Raw genomic sequence first — 19,403 nt, 5'->3', positions numbered from 1 at the left:
AGTTACAAAGTCAGGCAAATAATAATTAAAATAATGGAATATACACGTATACATATACACCCATGAACAAAGTCAAAACAGTCCAATAAGAATAAAGTACAATAGATTGACCCAGGGAACAACGGAAATCAAAAATTATAGTTACCAGTTAAGAACAAAACTAACTAAAGCATAAACTGGAAAACAAAACTAAAGTAAGGTCCAATTGGGGAATAAAGCAATGAAAACAAAACTAACAAATATGTTGAGAGAAAAGGAAAGAAACAAATAGATATGCAAAGTTAAATAGAGGTAGATGAAGAAGATTTATATACATCATAGATTAACTGCAAGCAGAAAAGAACAGTAGGAAAGGCAAACAAAAGAATAAATGTAGAAAAAATATAATAGCTTTAAAAAATTTAAAAATTAAAATTACAAAAGGAAAAAATGGAAAAAGAAAGAAAAAAGGAAAAAAAAAAAAAGAAAACTCCACAGAACTGCAAAAGCCCAAATGTAGATGCAGAGGTTTATAGCAACAATAAAAAGCATAACTGAATATACACGTATACATATATACCCATAAGCAAAATCAAAACAGTCCAACAAAAGTAAAGTACAATAGATTGACCTGGCAAACAAAGGAAACCAAAAATTATATCCACCAGAAAAAAACTAACTAAAGTACAAACTGGTAAACAAAACTAAAGCAAGGTGCCAAGTGGGGAATAAAGCAATGAAAATAAAACTAACAAATATTTGAGAGGAAAGGAAAGAAAGAAAGAATAGATATGCAAAGTTAAATAGAGGCAGATAAAGAAGATTTATATACATTAAAGATTAACTGCAAGGGGGAAAGAATAGTAGGAAAAGCAAACAAAGGAATAAATGTAGAAAAAATAATAATAGGTTAAAAATTTTTAAATTAAATTTAAAAAAAGAGAAAAGAAAGAAAAAAGGGAAATTCCCCAAAACTGCAAAAGCCCAACATAGAGGCGTTTTATTGTAACAACAATAAAAAGTGTGACTGAGAAAAAAAAAAGAAAAAGAAAGCTCAAATACTTAATTAGATTTCATAGTGCCAATAAAATCGACAACTACAACAGAGGGGGGAAAACGGGGGTGGGGGGGAAATCCTAAAGAATCTACAGAACAAGTCAAAACATAAGAATAATAAATGATTTTCTTCAGTCACTACTGTCGGGGTCCTTTCCCTCACTGGGAGTCACAGTCCACCTCACCTCCCTAGGATGCCCTCCAACACTGTGCTGATCTCTGGACCTGTTGTGGGGGCAGCTCAGATTCTAATCTGGTCCTACTCCTCTGTGTTCTTGCCTCCATTGTCCACAGCTATCAAGACTAGTGCATTTTCTTTTGTGGGAGCTCTCAATGACCTTTTATATATTCCATAGACAGAGTCTGCCTAGTTGATTGTGTGGATTTAATCTGCAGCTTGTACAGCTGTTGGGAAGGTTTTGGGTCTTCTTCCTTAGTCACACTGGCCCTGTGTTTCACTTGTGGTTTTATTTCCACCTCTACATGTGGGTCGTCAACTGGGGTTTGCTCCTGAGGCTGCCCTGGAGGACTTGGGTTTGACCCTGTGAGGGCCAGGTGTCAAGGTGGTGCAGCTGCTTGGGTTGCAGGGGTTCTGGCAGCATGACATAGTCAGGGGAGTTGGTGGCTAGGGCAGCAAGAAATATAGTGCTCTAGAAGGGTATGGCAACCAGTGTTGGCCAATACGCTCCAGTATTCCTGCCTGGAGAGCTCCCCTCCCTGACATAGAAGCCTGGCAGGCCACAGTCCACAGGGCCACAAAGAGTCAGACACTACCGAAGGGACCCTGCGTGCATAGACACACGACTTTTTTTGCCTGTGGCAGCTCTGCCCCAGTGAGAGTTGAGCATGAAGGTGGCACAGCTGCTTGGCTTGCAGGGACCCTGGTGGTGCCAAGTGTGCAGGGGCACGGACTGCCTCTGCCACAGGAGTTATTGCCCTATAAGTGTCTTTTTTTGAGCTTCTTGTAGCTGGTGATCAGCAGGCCTTTTTGGCCAGTCTTTCTTCATAGCTCTGCCCCTTCAGGCACTTAGAGGGCTCTCTTACCTCTAAGTGGGGTCTGTCTCTGTTGTTCGGAATGTCAGGCACATAGAGGGGCCCCTTGCCTGGGGTCCTACTCTGTAGTTCAGTGCATCAGGTGTTTGATGGGCTAGCCTCTCTATTGTTCAGATGCCAATGCTGGCGTGTGTGTGGGGAGAGAGGCTCTGGTGATGGCTCCACCCCCTATGTGTGATTCAGCAGTATCACCTTCCATGGCTGCCTGGCTTTCCTCCACAGGTGTTTCCCACCACAGTCTCCTCCCTCACATCTCCTCAATCAGTCTCTCCGCAGTCAACAGCAGCCCTCACCCTGGGATTGCTGCACAATCCCTAAACTCCAGCTCTCAGCCATTCCACCTTCCAGGGGAATCTACGTCCCTGTCTGGGGTATGTATGGCTGCTGCAAGGAGTGTCTGATTCTCATTCCATTTAGGCTGCACAGATCAGCTGTTTCACTCTCAGCCTTAAATGTTTTTCCTCTGACTCAGACAATTGCCCCAATGTGGGGATCAGACCCCTGCTTCTGTTCCCCCACCCACCAAGGGCAGATCCAGTCCTACTAACACTCCTGTTTTTTCCCCCTAGCTCCTTCATCCTACCGAGTTTTGCATGGGTCTATATATTCTTTTCTGCTGGTCAGGTACTCCTGTCTGCTCTCAGCTGGTGTTCTGCATGCACTTCTGTGTCTGCAGGTGTATTCCTGATGTATCCATGGAGAGAGATGTACTCCACGTCCACCTACTCCCCCGCCATCTTGTTCTCTGAACATCTATATTCATAATTTTTTTCTGTACTTCAAATTATGTCTCTAATATTTTCTGAAAAGTCAATCTTATGGACCGAATTTTGTGTCCCAAAATCCATATGTTGAAGCCCTAATCCCTAATGTGACTGTATTGGAGATAAGGCACATAAATAGGTAATAAAGTTTAAGGTAAGGATGGGGCCTTAATCTGATAGGGTTGGTGTCCCTGTCTCCCTCTCTCTTTCCCTCTCTCCTCTTCTTTCCCTCTCTCCATTAACACAAAGGACAGGCCATGTGAGGACACACCGACAAGGTAGCTGTCTACAAGCCAGGAAGAGAGGTTCCACCAGAAACCAACTTGATGGTTGCCTTGGTCTTGGACTTCCAGTGTCTGGGACTGTGAGAAAATAAATTTCTGTGTTTAAACAATCTGTGCTGTGCTTAGTTGCTTCAGTAGTGTCTGACTCTTTGTGACCCTATGGACTATAGCCTTCTAGGCTCCTCTGTCCATGAGATTCTCCAGGCAAGAATACCGGAGTGGGTTGCCATGCCCTTCTCAAGAGGTTCTTCCTGACTCAGGGATCAAACCCAGGTCTTCCACATTACAGGCAGATTCTTTACCTACTGAGCCACCAGAGAAGCAATCTGGTCTGTGCTATTTTGTTAAGGTTGTGTGAACAAACTGATACACATATCTACTTCATATTTTAAAGCACCCATATGAAAATATCAATGCCCCCGGGGAAGAGTTACACAAGGGGCTGTTGTCAGTCATTCCTGCCCTTGTGCTAGTCATTCAGGCTGCTTTCTCCTTTACAATGAAGTGAAATACTGGCACCTGGAGGTGGAAATTAGCTGCAGATAGTGCAAGATTGGGCTTCCCTGGTGGCTCAGATGGCAAAGAAACTGCCTGCAATGCGGCAGACCCCGGTTCATCCCTGAGTTGGGAGTATCCCCTGGAGGAGGGCATGGCAACCCACTCCTGTATTCTGGCCTGGAGAATCCCATGGACAGAAGAGCCTGGTGGGCTACAGTCTTTGGGGTCACAAAAAGTTGGATATGACTGAGTGACTAAGCACTGCACAGCGAAAGATTGGTAGAGGTTCTGAAAGTCAGAGATTCTGTAGTACTGACTTAATAAATGCCAAAACAAGAGTTCAGAATTCTGGGAATTATTTAGATTTATAGCAATGTTTTGTTTTTCTCAATGAGTTGTATAAATTGTTTGTCAATATGAATGAAATTACCAGTCCTCTTCCTCAAGTGAAAAGTCTGTTAGTCGCTCAGTCATGTCTGACTCTTTGCAACCCCATGGGCTGTAGCCCACCAGTCTTCTCTGTTCACGGAATTATCCTGGCAAGAATAGTGGAGTGGGTTGCCATCTCTTCTTCAGGGGATATTCCTGACCCAGGTATCAAACCTGGGTCTCCTGCATTGCAGCCATATTTTTAGCCACCAGTATCTCCTAAATCCACCCTTTCTTCCAACCTGCACTGATCCAAACCTAGACCAAGCCTCTCTGGTCATGTCCATCTCTCCCACAAGCTGTTCTTTGCACCACTACCAGGGTACATGTAGAAAAAAAGAAAACCAGACCACTTCTCTTACCTCCTCAAAACTGCTTCCTATCACATTTAAGCCTCCCTTGTGGCTCAGCTGGTAAAGAATCCATCTGCAATATGGGAGACCTGGGTTCGATCCCTGGGTTGGAAAGATCCCCTGGGGAAGGGAATGGCTCCTCACTCCAGTATTCTGGCCTGGAGAATTCCATGGACTGTATAGTCCACAGGGTCACAAAGAGGTGGACATGACTGAGCAACATTTAAAGTAAAATCCAGATTTTATTTAAATAAAATCACATTTAAAATAAAATCCAGTCTCTTTGACATGTTATATGTGTTCAATGTTCTATATTGCCTCTAATTGACTTAACACTTAAGTATTAGCTGTGTAATATATCTTCTTTAATCTAAGATGCATACTTTTCCCACTTTTTATCACCTCTGAAGTTGGGATTAATTTTACTGTTAATGGCACATCAAATTTGATTGTAAGCAATTTTTCTCCCTGGTGCATAAGAGAAATAAGGGTCTTACAATGTATGGACATCTTGAATTCACAGAATCAGTGATTTAATGAAATAGTGTATTGGTCTAAAAAGTAATCTTCTGAAATATTGGGCTATGGTGGAGGCAGTGGAAGTAGGAAGAAGCAGTGGTTTTAGCATATATTTTGAAGTAGAGAAAGAACAGGCAATGTTTATTCATATTGATAAACAATTTATTCAAGTCATTGTAAATTAGTTTTAATCCACACTCTGGGGGTGGTTAGTTAACATTTGAGTTATCCTAATCAGGGATATATACTCAGGGGGACTTCACATGCAGGGCGGTGAGGGGAGGGAATGCCTAAGCCTTTGTGTGGCAGTTACTGAGCCCAGGCTCTGTAGCAAGAGAAGCCTGAGGGCCACAACTAGAGAAGCCCATGCACCACAGTGAAGACCAAACGCAGTCAAAAAAAAAAAATTTTTAAGGAATATACACTCAGGAGTAGGTAGTTTGCATTTTAAAGATCCTAAAGATCCTACTCAGGTGTCCTTACCCTAAAAACAGTCATACATACCCCCACTCCATGTACACAGTTTCCTATCTGAACCTGTGCTAAAGCAGTTCTTACACTTTCTTTGTGCCATGGGCCATTTTGGCCAACTGGTGAAGCCATTTCAGAGTCATGTTTTTAATGCACAACAAGACGTTGTGCACATACAATTACAATTAAAACCAACTGGTTGAAATGCAATTATAAAAAATTTGACATATTATTATGTATACTTCTTTATTAACCTAGCAAATAACAAGATTTAATGGCATGGTTAATAATCACCATAATTTTGAAATAGTGATGCATTTAATCTTTTGAGATATTGGCAATAGCCATAATGTGATATGAGAATGTTTGGTACGTGTTGGTGACAAAATCACAGTTACTGCTAATAAGACTGTAGTTTGTTGACTACATTCAATTAGAAATTGATAAAATAAAGACATTTTTCCCCATCAAAGTCCAAGATCCCCCTGGATTCTATCCACAGGATCAAAGGTTAGGAAACCTTGCACCACAGATGCTGCTTATCAGCATAAGAGTTGTAAGAAATACATTTCATTGGTGAAATGAATTGTGTTCAAAATATTTCGAGTTGCTAGAAATATTGTTCAGGTGCTTCCATCCTTGCATAAATACAATATAAAAATCTTGCAAGTCATTCTAACAGCTCAGCACTCTTTGGAGTAGCGTTCTACACCTCAGACTCTGTGTGGTCTTATATCCCACTACATGATCACCAGTCTGCAGACAGTCCCCAGTGATTCTTTCCTTGTATGGTTACTGCCTTCCCACACTGAATAGGGAATAATATAACTACTGTAATGTAACCAGCAGAATATTATGGAAATGTCCAAGTGTGACTTCCCAGGCTAGGTTAGAAAAGACATTGCAGCTTCTGTCTTACCTTATCATGAATCGTTGCTCTGAACTTACACATTATGAAAAACGGAGAGGGCCATGTGGTGAGGAACAGAGATATGTCAACCACTAACATGAACTTGCTAGGCATACAAGTGAACCACCTTGAAAGCAGATCGCCAGGCCCATTCATGCCTTTAAATGACTGCAGCCCTAGCCAACATCTTGACTGCAACCTCCTGAGAGTCTCTCAGCCAGGACCAGCCAATGAAGCTGTTTCCAGATTCCTGACACACAGAAACTATGGGAGATAATAAATGTTTGAAATAAATACTAAAATTTGTGGTAATTTGTAGCACAGCAGTAGATAACTAATATATACCACTGAATGGAAGATGTTCCTGTTCCATCCAGAAGACAGGCTGATCCTGTCACCATATAACTAGGCCACCTGTTTCAGGTAAATGTTTCATGCAAGCAACTTGCTGGAGTTTCTAAAGACAAGAAGAGCCTATGTGACTATTTGACCCCTGATTGCTACTAACTGTATGTGTTATAGAATTTAGTCTGATGCTTACCTTCATTGTAACGTTCTACCTAGTAAGGGAAGTTGTGGAAGGGGTATGACCTATAGCCCTCACTTACCTCTAATCTTCAGAGGCTCCCTAATTCTACCAACAACAATGGGTTTAAGTCTATTGCCATCACATTTGCAAAGGTCTGCATGTCCCTAGATAATCTGACCTTTACCTACCTTTCCAGGGGCTTACCTGGTGGCTCAGATGGTAAAGAATCTGCCTGCAATGTGGCAGACCCAGGTTTGATCCCTGGGTGGGGAAGATCCCCCAGAGAAGGGAATGGCTACTCACTCCAGTATTCTTGCCTGGAGAATTTCATGGACAGAGGAGAGCCTGGTGAACTACAGTCCATAGGGTCACAAAGAGTTGGACATGACTGATCTACTAACACAAGGGGTTTCCCAGGTGGCACTAGTGGTAAAGAATTTGCTTGGCAACGAAGGAGATGCAAGAGACATGGGTTCAATCTTTGGGTCAGGAAGATTCCCTGGAGGAGGAAATGGCAACCCACTCCAGTATTCTTGCCTGGGAAATCCCATGGCCAGAGGAGCCTGGCAAGCTATAGTCCATGGGATCACAAAGAGATGGACATTACTGAGCATAAAAACTGAACTCATTTCTTACCCTATTCTCTCAGTCCTCTTCATGGCTGTATTCATTTGCTAGGACTGCCATAACAAAATACCACACACTGAGTGGCTTCAACAGAAGTTTGTCTCACACTTCTGGAGGATAGAAGTTCTAGTTCAAGATGTTGGCAGGGATTTTTCCTTCTCAGATCTGTGAAGAAGAATCTGTTCCCTGCCTGTCCCCTAGCTTCTGGTGGTTCGCTGGCAATCTTGGGTGTTCCTTGGCTTATAGAACCATCACTCTGATCTCTGCTTTCATTTTCACATGTGTTCTCCCTGCGTGCATGTCTGCGTTCAAATTCCCTTTTATAATGACATTAGTCATATTGGATTGGAAGCTCACCCTACTCCAATATGATGTCCTCTTAAAAAATTACATCCAAATAAATTGCTTTCTGAGGTACTGGGGCGTCTGCATATATATATATATATATATATATATATATATATATATATATTGGCCACTCCTTGAGGCTTCTGGGATCTTGGTTCCCTGACCAGGGATTGAACCTGGGCATTTAGCAGTGAAAGTGCTCTAACCACTGGACAACCAGGGAATTCCCCTGCACATGATTTTTGAGGAGACACAATTCAACCCATGAAGCATGACTGTTCCCTTCTCAGCACACAAGTGTCATATCATATGTCACCTCCTCAAAGAGGTCTTCCTTGATCATTCTAGCTAAAAATAGCCCCTCCACCACATACATCATTGTCTACTCCTTTCCCTGCTTCAGCTTTCTTCATAGCACTCATCTTTACCTGGTATATTTCTCTTTACTTTTTTAAAAAATTTTGACTGCACTAGTTTGGTCACCTGATGTGAAGAACTGACTCATTGGAAAAGACCCTGATGCTGGGAAAGATTGAAGGCAGGAGGAGAAGGGGACAACAGAGGATGAGATGGTTGAATGGCATCACCGACTCAATGGCATCACCAAGTTCGAGCAAGATCTGGGAGTTGGTGATGGACAGGGAAGCCTGGCATGTTGCAATCCAAGGGGTCGCAAAGAGTTGGACCTGACTGAGTGACTGAACTGAGGTCTTCCTTGCTGCACATAGGCTTTCTCTAGTTGCGGTGAGCGGGGGCTACTCTCTAGATTCGGTGTGCAGACTTCTCACTGCAGTGTCTTCTCTTATTGCAGAGCATGGACTCTAGAAATGAGGGCTTCTGTAGTTGTGGTACACAGGCTTAGTTACCCCATGGCATGTGAAATCTTCCTGGACCAGGGATCAAACCCATGTCCCCTGCATTGGCAGGCAGATTCTTAACCAATGGACCACCAGGGAAGTCCTCTTTTTATTTTTAATTTGTCTTTCCCACCAGAATATAAGTTCCATAAGGACAGGGAGCTTGTCCATCTTATTTACTGCTGTATCATCAGCTCTTAACACAATGGCTGTTAGAAAGTAAATATTTAATAAATGTTTGTTGAGTGAACATTTGAATGAGCAAATATGCTCACTTTGTTGATTCTCTGATTTAGTCTCTGGAAAGCCAGTAGAATCAAGTTTTCCCTGAGAAAATGGAACTTACACCAAGATATTAATTTTCCTCCTTGAAATGAACTTATTATCCAATTATAAAACAGCAAAATAATATTCCTCCTCTCCCCCAAAGTTACCCTTTTTTCCCTCCATTTGTACTACCAGGAAGCCACCTGAGGGTAGCAAAACATCAGAGTGGAGAGAGGTCAGTTCCAAGGCAGAAGCACACTTTCAGTCTTTCCTCAAAGATTGTCTACCATGTGCTCTGTCTCCAGCCTGGCTAGTTCTTTTCACTTCTAGTGCATGCTGCTGTATAGCACGTGGCATGCATGCATACTAAGTCACTTCAGTCGTGTCCTACAATTTGTGACCCCATGGACTGTAGCCCTCCAGGCTCCTCTGTCCATGGGATTCTCCAGGCAAGAATACTGGAACGGGTTGCCATGCCCTTCTCCACGGGATCTTCCCAGCCCAGGGATCAAATCTGCATCTCTCACATCTCCTGCATTGGCAGGCAGATTCTTTACCACTAGCACCACCTGGGAAGCCTTCACTTCTAGTAGGCGCAGATTAACAGGCCTAGCTGGACTGGACTCTGTGTACTAAGTTGCTCAGTCCTGTCCGACTCTTTGTGATCCCATGGACTGTAGCCCACCAGGCTCCTCTTTCCGTGGGATTCTCCAGGCAAGAATACTGGAGTGGGTTGCCATGCCCTCCTCCAGGGAATCTTCCCAACCCAGGGATCAAACCAGTGTCTCTTAAGTCTCCTGCATTGACAGGTTGGTTCTTTACCACTAGTGCCACCTTAGGAAAAGTAGGGGATCCCTTTTCATTGAATCAGCTTGCTCAGAAAAGGCCAAGGAACTAAGTTACCTTCCAACTGAGATTTCTAGATTTAACAGCCTTAAGTCAGAGAAATGGCTATATTTTGTTCTTTATTTTGTTTGTTTTTTAAAAAGAACAGTCCACTTTGACCTGACTGTCAGGTATCTCCCAGCTCTCAGCTGTACGACTTCTGACAGGCACTGAGATAAAATGGTATCTAAACAAAGTCTCTTTTTTTTTATTGTTTGTTTTCCTATTTCCTTAATGATCAAAAGATGACTCCAAGCCAGAATCTTTGATGTTTATTCACCTAAACTCAGGCTTTTCCTGTCATAAAAAAAAGGGAGGAGTGTGTGTGGTTTATGATCTGGGAAGAGTCAAGCAAGGACAGAGGGAGGTTCAGTTTCTATACCATTTCTTAAAGGACAAGAAAGGAATCTAATTAAACTATCTTGCGACATCAGTGCCCCAATTTTTTTTTCCATTTAATCTTTTCCCAAACCTGCTTAAATGTTTGAGCCCTTGTGGGTTGCAGACTCTGTAGAGCAATGCTTCTTAAATTTAATGTGCACATGAATCACCTGGTGGTCCTGTCAAAATGAAAATTCTGATTCAGTAGGTGTGGAGAGGATATTATAGGTGGGTTAAGTGGGCCTTCATGCATTCACTTTGGCTTCAGCCCACCTCCAAACAGCAAACGCACCCTTGTTTTCCAGAGTCCTCTGCTGCAGTGCTCCATTCTAACTACTCCTTACTGCCAGATGCCCCAGGGACCTGTAATATGTTCCCTTCTATTTGGACGCTGCCTTCTGTGAAAATACAAGTTACAGGTGATAGTGGGCTGATTAGTAACTTTCCCCTCTCTCCCTAGGGCAGAGGACCCATCCCCCACCCTTTGTTTAACACAAGATAACAGTGGAATTTAGTCATAGCCTCCGAGAACATAGTTTTCCCCAAAGGAATAATTTCAATGGTAAGAATTCTTGTCCTAAGACAGACTAATAAAAAGACTATTTTAGTGGGATAAGGAAGAGGAATGTCATTTTGAATTTCTGAAAAAAAAAATATTCAACATAGGAGACTGTCAACCTGATTTACTTTCTCCTCTACCTGTCGTCTGATTTGGTCTCATTAAAGGCAGCATTTTCTTATTTTAGAAGTAGAACCATGAAACTGTCATATTAGTGTCTATTTCACATTTATGTACAAAGGAGTTGCAATTCCATAGCAAGAGAAGAAATAGAAATCTGAATGAAGTTTCCCAGTGGATGACAATACATTATTTGGTGTTTATGAAGCTTAAATGATCCTGATATTTGACCAATATTTCAGCCAATAATTTTTCTATAATTTCTTTATTTTGGTAGAATTGAAACTAGTTATCTAAAATTACTTAAACCTTCAAACCAGAGCACAAAATATTTTATAGGGTAGCTTATTCTCATGCTCATTTATAAAAACAAAAATGGGCTCCTCAAGAGATAAATTTGCCCTACTAGAGATGTAAATTGTTGCCTGTTCTGCCTACACCATGTTGTTGCATTTTATTCGCTCAGTCATGTCTGACTCTTTGTGAACCCATGGACTGTAGCCCACCAGGCTCTTCTATCCATGGGGTTCCCCAGGCAAGAATACTGGAGCAGATTGCCATACCCTCCTCCAGGGGATCTTCCCAACCCAGGGCTTGAACCCTCATTTCCTGTCTCCTGCATTGGCAGGCAGATTCTTCACCACTGTGCCACTTGTCCTCCTCCTGCCTTAGTGACCATTATCCTGCACTAATAATCACATTAATTGATCAGATGATCACATAACCCAAGAATAAGTAATCTCATCTGATAGAACGACCAGCTATCACATCTGGCCTGTAGCATAAGAAAGGCTGGGCCAATCAAATTCTGTTCTCAGAAATATTGCTGAGGGAACAGAATAGATATAGAGATGAGAGGGAAAGTAATCCATAAAAAGAACAGAGAAGATACACCTGAAAATAGGGCCTCTTTTTTTCTTGCAATGCATTAAATTGGTTTCTGTTCTTTGCTTCAGAGGAGTGAGAAAAGAAGCAATAACAAAGGAAAAAAAACACTGTAGCCTGGAGGGATAAATGATGGTAGATTGTGAAGTTGGTGGCTTCTGCATAAATAAAACATTAAAGACATTCCTTCCATCCTTCTTGCTACACTGTGAGCTCCTTGAAGAAAGGGACTATGTCTTATTCATCTTTGATTTCCTTACACCTTGTTTAGAACAGATATCTAATAAATATAAAATTCCATTTTTTTGATGCATGCAGGTCATCAAGATCTGATAGCATAGTTTGGTTGATCACAACCTTTTCATCACCTAGGACTTCTTTCTTTACATTTCCCTCAGTAAACCTCATATTTTGAAAAATATTGTTCAACTTGCATTAAGTAATAATGGTTTTTCTTACAAGATGCCTGAACTTCATTAATTTTCAAATTGTAAAGTCTAAAAGAAAGTCAGTTTAGTTATGAGAATTAAAAAGAATTGAGCTAGGCTCTTGGGTAAAAATAAATATACCAATTGAATCCTATATAGATGACAAACACAGATGAAATTTAAAATATTCAAAATATCAAGCAATAATAAATATGAACAATTAGTAATCAATATACAGAAAAATATGCAAGACTTCTATGGTTAAATAATAATAGTTCATGAAAGACATTTTAAAATACCAAAGTGCTCTATCCCAGCCCTGGGGCTTAAGCTTGATCAGCTTATATTTTCTCCCAGAGCAGATGCAGAAACTTACCTCCACTACCTAAATAGATGTCCAAGGCTTATAGGTTTTAAGAACTGAAAGGGCAGGGATTTTACCTTACAAGCTAATAAGTGAGACTGTGTTGTGGATGCTGGTGAAGACAAGAGACTCCTGGTCAGAGATGGAGGATTTTATTATTCATGACACAGCAAGCAGCATGAACTTCATGTTCATTTTTGTGAGTTCCCCACGCCTCTCAGGACCCATAGGGGAGACATAAGCAGGGTAAGGGAGGGCCAGGCTGATGCTGTACATGACATGGGTTTGCTTTGTGGCCAAGGAAAACTTAGCTTGGGGGATTTATTGATTTATAGCAGGCAGAATCAAGGCCATTCTTTGTCTATGGGGAGATATTAACTCATCTCTCAAGGCTGCTCACTGCCATAAGACTCAGAAATGGCCTGGGTAAAGAGCAGGTCAGGACCTTGCATTCTTGGCATAGCAATATTTGTAGGAGCATGAGAGACTTGTGGAAGAATAGTTCCTCAACAAGGGGTGTTTGTGGGTATTGTGAGGAGATATCTGCATGGGATAGGTGGTTAATGACAGAGCAAAATCTTTTTTTAAAATTGAGGTAAAATTGACATATAACATATTATTTTCAGATGCATAACACAATGATTTAATATTTGTGTATATTGTCAAATGATCACTGCAATAAGTCTTGTTAACATTGGTTACTATATATATAGTTAGAATTTTTTTTCTTGTGGTGAGGACTTTTCAGATATACTCTTTTAACAACTTTCAAATATGTAATACAGTATTATTAATTATAATTACCATGCTGTACATTACATTCCCTAGCAAAATTTTATTGTAAGTGAGATGGTGCAGCCACTGTGGAAAGTTGTTTAGCAGTTCCTCAGTACATTCAACATAGAATTACCACATAACCCAGCAATTTTACTGCTAGGTACATACCCAAAAGAATTGAAAACAGGTGTTCAGACAAAAATTTGTACATAAATGTTCATAGCAGCCCTATTCACAATAGCTAAAAGGTGGAAGTAACCCAAATGTCCATCAATGGATGAATGGATGAGCAAAATGTGGTATATTCATGCAACAGAATATTATTCATTAAGGAAAGAGAATGCAGTCCTGATATATGCTACAATAAGGATGATCTTTGGAACCTTTTGCTAAGTGAAAGAAGCCAGTCACAAATGTCACATACATTACATATGTTCAAGCCAGCTCTTCTCACCACATGACAGACCAACTAAACAAGGAGATGAGGTGTTTAGGAAAGACATGCATGCTCAGTTGTGTTAGGGGAAGTACACTGACTGAAACCACCAACCCTAGGCAGGCACCATAGTAACCATTTGCATGAGTTGTTTTATGACAGGAGGTCCTGGTAAGGAACTAATAAGCCACCACCAACCAGAAGAGTTCGGGAAAGGTCAAAAGGAGACACCACGTGTCCAACCACCTCCCAGAATCTTTCTCGCTGGTGTCCATTTTGGCTAAGCAATGCATGTACCACCAGGAAGGACTCTGAGTCAGAATGGTTGATTAGAGAAAATCTGGAAACTAATCCCATCACCATAAAACCCAAGACTGCACATGGCAGGGCAGTTCTGCTGGGTTCCCTTATCCTACTGCTCTCTGCCTGGGCACCCTTTCCCAATAAAATCTCTTGCTTTGTCAGCACATGTGTCTCCTCAGACAATTAATTTCCAAGTGTTAGACAAGAGCCCACTTCTGGACCCTGGAAGGGGCCCCTCTTCCTGCAACAGTTGTGTCTGACTCTTTCCAACCCCATGCCCACCTGGGGTCTTCTGTCTGTGGGATTTTCCAAGCAAGAATACTGGAGTGGCTTGCTGTTTTCTTTTCCAGGGGATCTTCCCCACCCAGGGATTGAACCCATGTCTCTTGCATCTCCTGCATTGGCAGGCAGATTCTTTACCACTGTGCTACTCAGGAAGCCTGTTGAGGTAAGGAATAACTTTATTTGGAAAGCTAGCTGATGAAGAAGATGGCAGACTAAAGTCTCAAAATAACCATCTCATCAGGGTCTGGATGCCAGGTTCTTTTATAGAAGAGAGATGAGAGGAGGTGAGGAAATAAAGTAAAAAGGTCATTAATCCTGCAAATAACTTCTAGAATGGCAAGCCTTGGGGAAAAGATGTGTTAATCTCTTCTTGCAGTCATTCACAGGTGGGCGGGGTCAGATTATCTCTATGTGCACTGAACAAAGGCACTTTAACAGACAGAGGGGCAGGATTCTCTGAGGCAAGCTTTTCAGGTTGTGCTAGTGGTAAAGAACCTGCCTGCCAATGCAGGAGACGTAAGAGATGCAGGTTCAACCCCTGGATCTGGAAGATCTCCTGGAGGAGGGCATGGCAACCCATTCCAGTACGCTTGCCTGGAGAATCCCATGGACAGAGGAGCCTGGAGGACAGTCCATAGGGTTGCAAAGAGTCAGACACGACTGAAGCAACTTAGCATGCATGCACATAATAACAAAAGCAATGAAAATCAAGTCAAAGGAACAGTTCCAATATAGAGTCAGAATTGGCTTTTCCCTGAAACACATACTGTAATGTTTCATTTATATGAAATGTCCAGAACAGACAACTCCATAGAGTCAGAAAGAAGATACCCAAGAGCAGAAAGCAATCACTAAGGACTAAGAGAAGGCAAGAATGGAGATTGACTGCTTACTTGGCACAAGGTTTCCTTTCATGGTGACAAAAATTTTCCAGAACTAGATACTGGTGATGATTTGCACAACATTGTGAATGTACTAAATGCCACTGAGCTGTGTACTTTAAACTGGTTAAGATGGTGAATTTTAGTGTCATGTGTATTTAACCAATGAAGTGAAAGTGTTAGGGGCTCAGTCGTGTCCAACTCTTTGCAACCTCCTGGAACGTAGCCCGCCAGGCTCCTCTCTTCATGGGATTTCCCAGGCAGGCATACTGGAGTGGGTAGTCATTCCCTTCTCCAGGGGATCTTCCTGATCCAAGGGTTGAACCTCTATCTCCTGTATTGTAGGCAGATTCTTTACCATCTGAGCCCCTAGGGACACAGACACAAATCTTATTGAAGTTAAAATATTGCTCCCTCCAATAGGTTTATAGGATGACAGTAAAGCACTTGGCAGAATAGAGTCATGTTCTTGCCCATGCACAGACTGGAGGACCAATAGGCAGAGGCCCTAGGTGCAGGTATTGACCTTTAGCAAGGCATGTCTCTCAGTTTACTCGGGCAGTTATAGACTTGGGGACACCACTCTAGGATTGAACCTCAGAGCACCTGTGCCACCCTTCCCTAACCCATCCAGCAATTCTTTTCCTTGTCTTTCCCACTCCAGATCTTCCCTAGGTTTCAGGATACTTCCTTTCCATCCAAAGCCCAGTTCTGTTTTCTTTACCAAGAGACTTTGATGACCCATGGTAAAGAGCCTCAAACCAGAGTCTATGTCCTTAACAATGAAAAACCATTTTCTTGACAGCAAGAAAGTCTCAGTCTTCAAATTTTAGATAATCTCATCTTGTACTCTTTGGAAGGGAGAGCCAAAATTTGCATCCTGTTCTGAGAGTGTTCCCTTACACCTAGAATGAACTATTTCTAGTACACCAAAGGGAAAGGTTTTTTAAAAAGCAGTTGCATTTCCTTGTTAAAAAGACCAATCACTGGGCTTCCATGGTGGCTTAGTGGTTAAGAATCCACTTGCCAATGCAAGAGATGAGGGTTTGTTCCCTGATCCAGGAAGATCCCATATGCCTTGGAGCAACTAAACCTGTGCACTACAACCACAATTGAGCTGTGCTCTACAGCTAGGCAACTGCAACTACTGAGCCTATGTGCCACAACTACTGAAGTCTGAGAGCCCTAGAGCCTGTGTTCCACAATAGAAGCCACCACAAAAAGAAGCCTGAACACCACAACTAGAGAGTAGCCCCTGATCGCTGAAACTAGAGAAAAGCCCACACAGAAGCAAAAACTCAACACAGCCAAAAATAAATAAAATCATATATATGTTGACTACTGGGCTGCAGCTCTCATTTTGGCCCAAATAAAACAATTCATAACTCTCAAGCTGTGCATCTATTTTTAGTTGATGTATATTAAAAAGATCAATTAACATCTTGCTTTACTTGCAAACAAAACAGTTCTAGCTCATCTACCCCACAGCACATGTTAATTCTTGAGACTATAGACTATTAACTTTTAGCTCTGAAAACTTAGGCTTTATTTTCTTCCTCAGGCAGAGTAGGAAGTTCAGAACCAGTGAATACGGTCACAGGAATGTCATTTCTTGCCATCTGTATTAGCTTCTTGTTGTTACTGTAACATAGTACTACAAACTTGGTGGCTAAAAACAACACAAATTTATTATCTTACATTTTTAGATGTTAGAAATCTGTAATGGGTCCCAATAGGCTAAAATCAAGGCTTTGGCAGGACTGCATTCCTTTCTGTAGGTTCTAGTGTGCCTGGTGAATTTAAGGTTCTTTCTTCATCGTGAAAGAATTCAGAGACAAGCAGAGAGGTTAAGAGAATAAAGTGAAAGTTTATTTAAGGAAGGATAGGCTCTCAAGAGGGAGAGAGGTCAGACAAGTGAGGACCTGCTGCCTTGGGTTTCTTTGACAAGCGGGAAATGAGGGGATTACAACTGAAGGGGTGGAATATTCACTGGGGAAGGAGGAGTTTGGGGGTCTTTGTCCTGGCTTTTCATCCCAGCTCCATTTTCCTGAGGGGAGGAGGGATTTTTTTCCTTGTTTAGCTTAGATCAGAAATACATCTTATCTGCAAGGCTAATCTTATTGTAATAAGAGCATAAGGAGCAAAACTGTTCCATTCAGACTCAGGAGACTCCTGCCTTTCTCCACTTTTCGCTGTCTGCTACTGGAACTCTTATCACCCAAAACGTGTGGTTTCCTGTCAGCCTGAAGATTCCAGCTTTCCTCTGTCTGCCTGTGGATCCTCGCTGTTTACAAGATGTGTGATTTCCTGCCACCTGCCCCTGCCCCCATTTCTCTGCTCATACTTAGCTACCTGCCTGCTGTAACACTAGGAGAGAACCCATTTCCTTTCCTTTTACCAGCTTCTACAGGCTGCTGATATTTCTTGGCTCCTGGCCTTTTTCCTTCACCTACAAAGCCAGCAGTAGAGAGCTGTGTTCTCGTATCACATCACCCTGACCTCTTTTACCTCCCTCTTCCGCTTTTAAGGATCCTTGTGATTACATCATGACCATCTGCATAATCCAGACTAAGTTCAGTTCAGTCACTCAGTTGTGTCTGATTTTTTGCAATCCCATGCACTGCAGCACCCCAGGACTCCCTGTCCATCACCAACTCCTGGAGCTTACTCAAACTCATGTCCATTGAGTCGGTGATGCCATCCAACCATCTCATCCTCTATCCTCCCCTTCTCCTCCCACCTTCAATCTTTCCCAGCATCAGAATCTTTTCAAATAAGGCCTTTAAACTAATCAGACTAGATCTGATAGAGTGCCTGATGATCTATGGACGGAGGTTCGTGACATCGTACAGGAGACAGGGATCAAGACCATCCCCAAGAAAAAGAAATACAAAAAAGCAAAATGGCTGTCTGAGGAGGACTTACCAATAGCTGTGAAAAGAGGAGAAGCGAAAACCAAAGGAGAAAAGGAAAGATATACCCATTTGAATGCAGAGTTCCAAAGAATAGCAAGAAGAGATAAGAAAGCCTTTCTCAGTGATCAGTGCAAAGAAATAGATGAAAACAATAGAAAAGGAAAGACTAGAGATCTCTTCAAGAAAATTAGAGATACCAAGGGAACATTTCATGCAAAGATGGGCTCAGTAAAGAACAGAAATGGTATGGACTAACAGAAGCAGAAGATATTGAGAAGAGGTGGCAAGAATTCACAGAAGAACTACACAAAAAAGATCTTCACAACCCAGATAATCACGATGGTGTGATCCCTCATCTAGAGCCAGACATCCTGGAATGTGAAGTCAAGTAGGCCTTAGGAAACATCACTACCAACAAAGCTAGTGGAGGTGATGGAATTCCAGTTGAGCTATTTCAAATCCTAAAAGATGATGCTGTGAAAGTGCTGCACTCAATATGTCAGCAAATTTGGAAAAGTCAGCAGTGGCCACAGGACTGGAAAAGGTCCGTTTTCATTCCAATCCCAAAGAAAGCCAATGCCAAAGAATGCTCAAACTACCACACAATTGTACTTATCTAACATGCTAGCAAATTAATGCTCAAAATTCTCCAAGCCAGACTTCAGCAACCGTGTGAACTTCCAGATGTTTAAGCTGGTTTTAGGAAAGGCAGAGGAACCAGAGAGCAAATTGCCAACATCTGCTGGATCATCACAAAAGCAAGAGAGTTCCAGAAAAACATCTATTTCTGCTTTATTGACTATGCCAAAGCCTGCGACTGTGTGGATCACAATAAACTGTGGAAAATTCTGAAAGAGATGGGAATACCAGACCACCTGACCTGCCTCTTGAGAAACCTATATGCAGGTCAGGAAGCAACAGCTAGAACTGGACATGGAACAACAGACTGGTTCCAAATAGGAAAAGGAGTACATCAAGGCTGTATATTGTCACCCTGCTTATTTAACTTATATGCAGAGTACATCATGAGAAACACTGGACTGGAGGAAGCACAGGCTGGAATCAAGATTGCTGGGAGAAATATCAATAACCTCAGATATGCAGATGACACCACCTTTATGCAGAAAGTGAAGAAGAACTAAAGAGCCTCTTGATGAAAGTGAAAGAGGAGAGTGAAAAAGTTGGCTTAAAGCTCAACATTCAGAAAACTAAGATCATGGCATCCAGTCCCATCACTTCA

The sequence above is a fragment of the Cervus elaphus genome, chromosome X (genome assembly GCF_910594005.1).
Source record: "Cervus elaphus chromosome X, mCerEla1.1, whole genome shotgun sequence".
In the NCBI taxonomy this organism is placed as follows: Eukaryota; Metazoa; Chordata; class Mammalia; order Artiodactyla; family Cervidae; genus Cervus; species Cervus elaphus.
The sequence above is the reverse complement of the archived record's forward strand: the minus strand, read 5'-3'. Positions refer to the sequence as shown.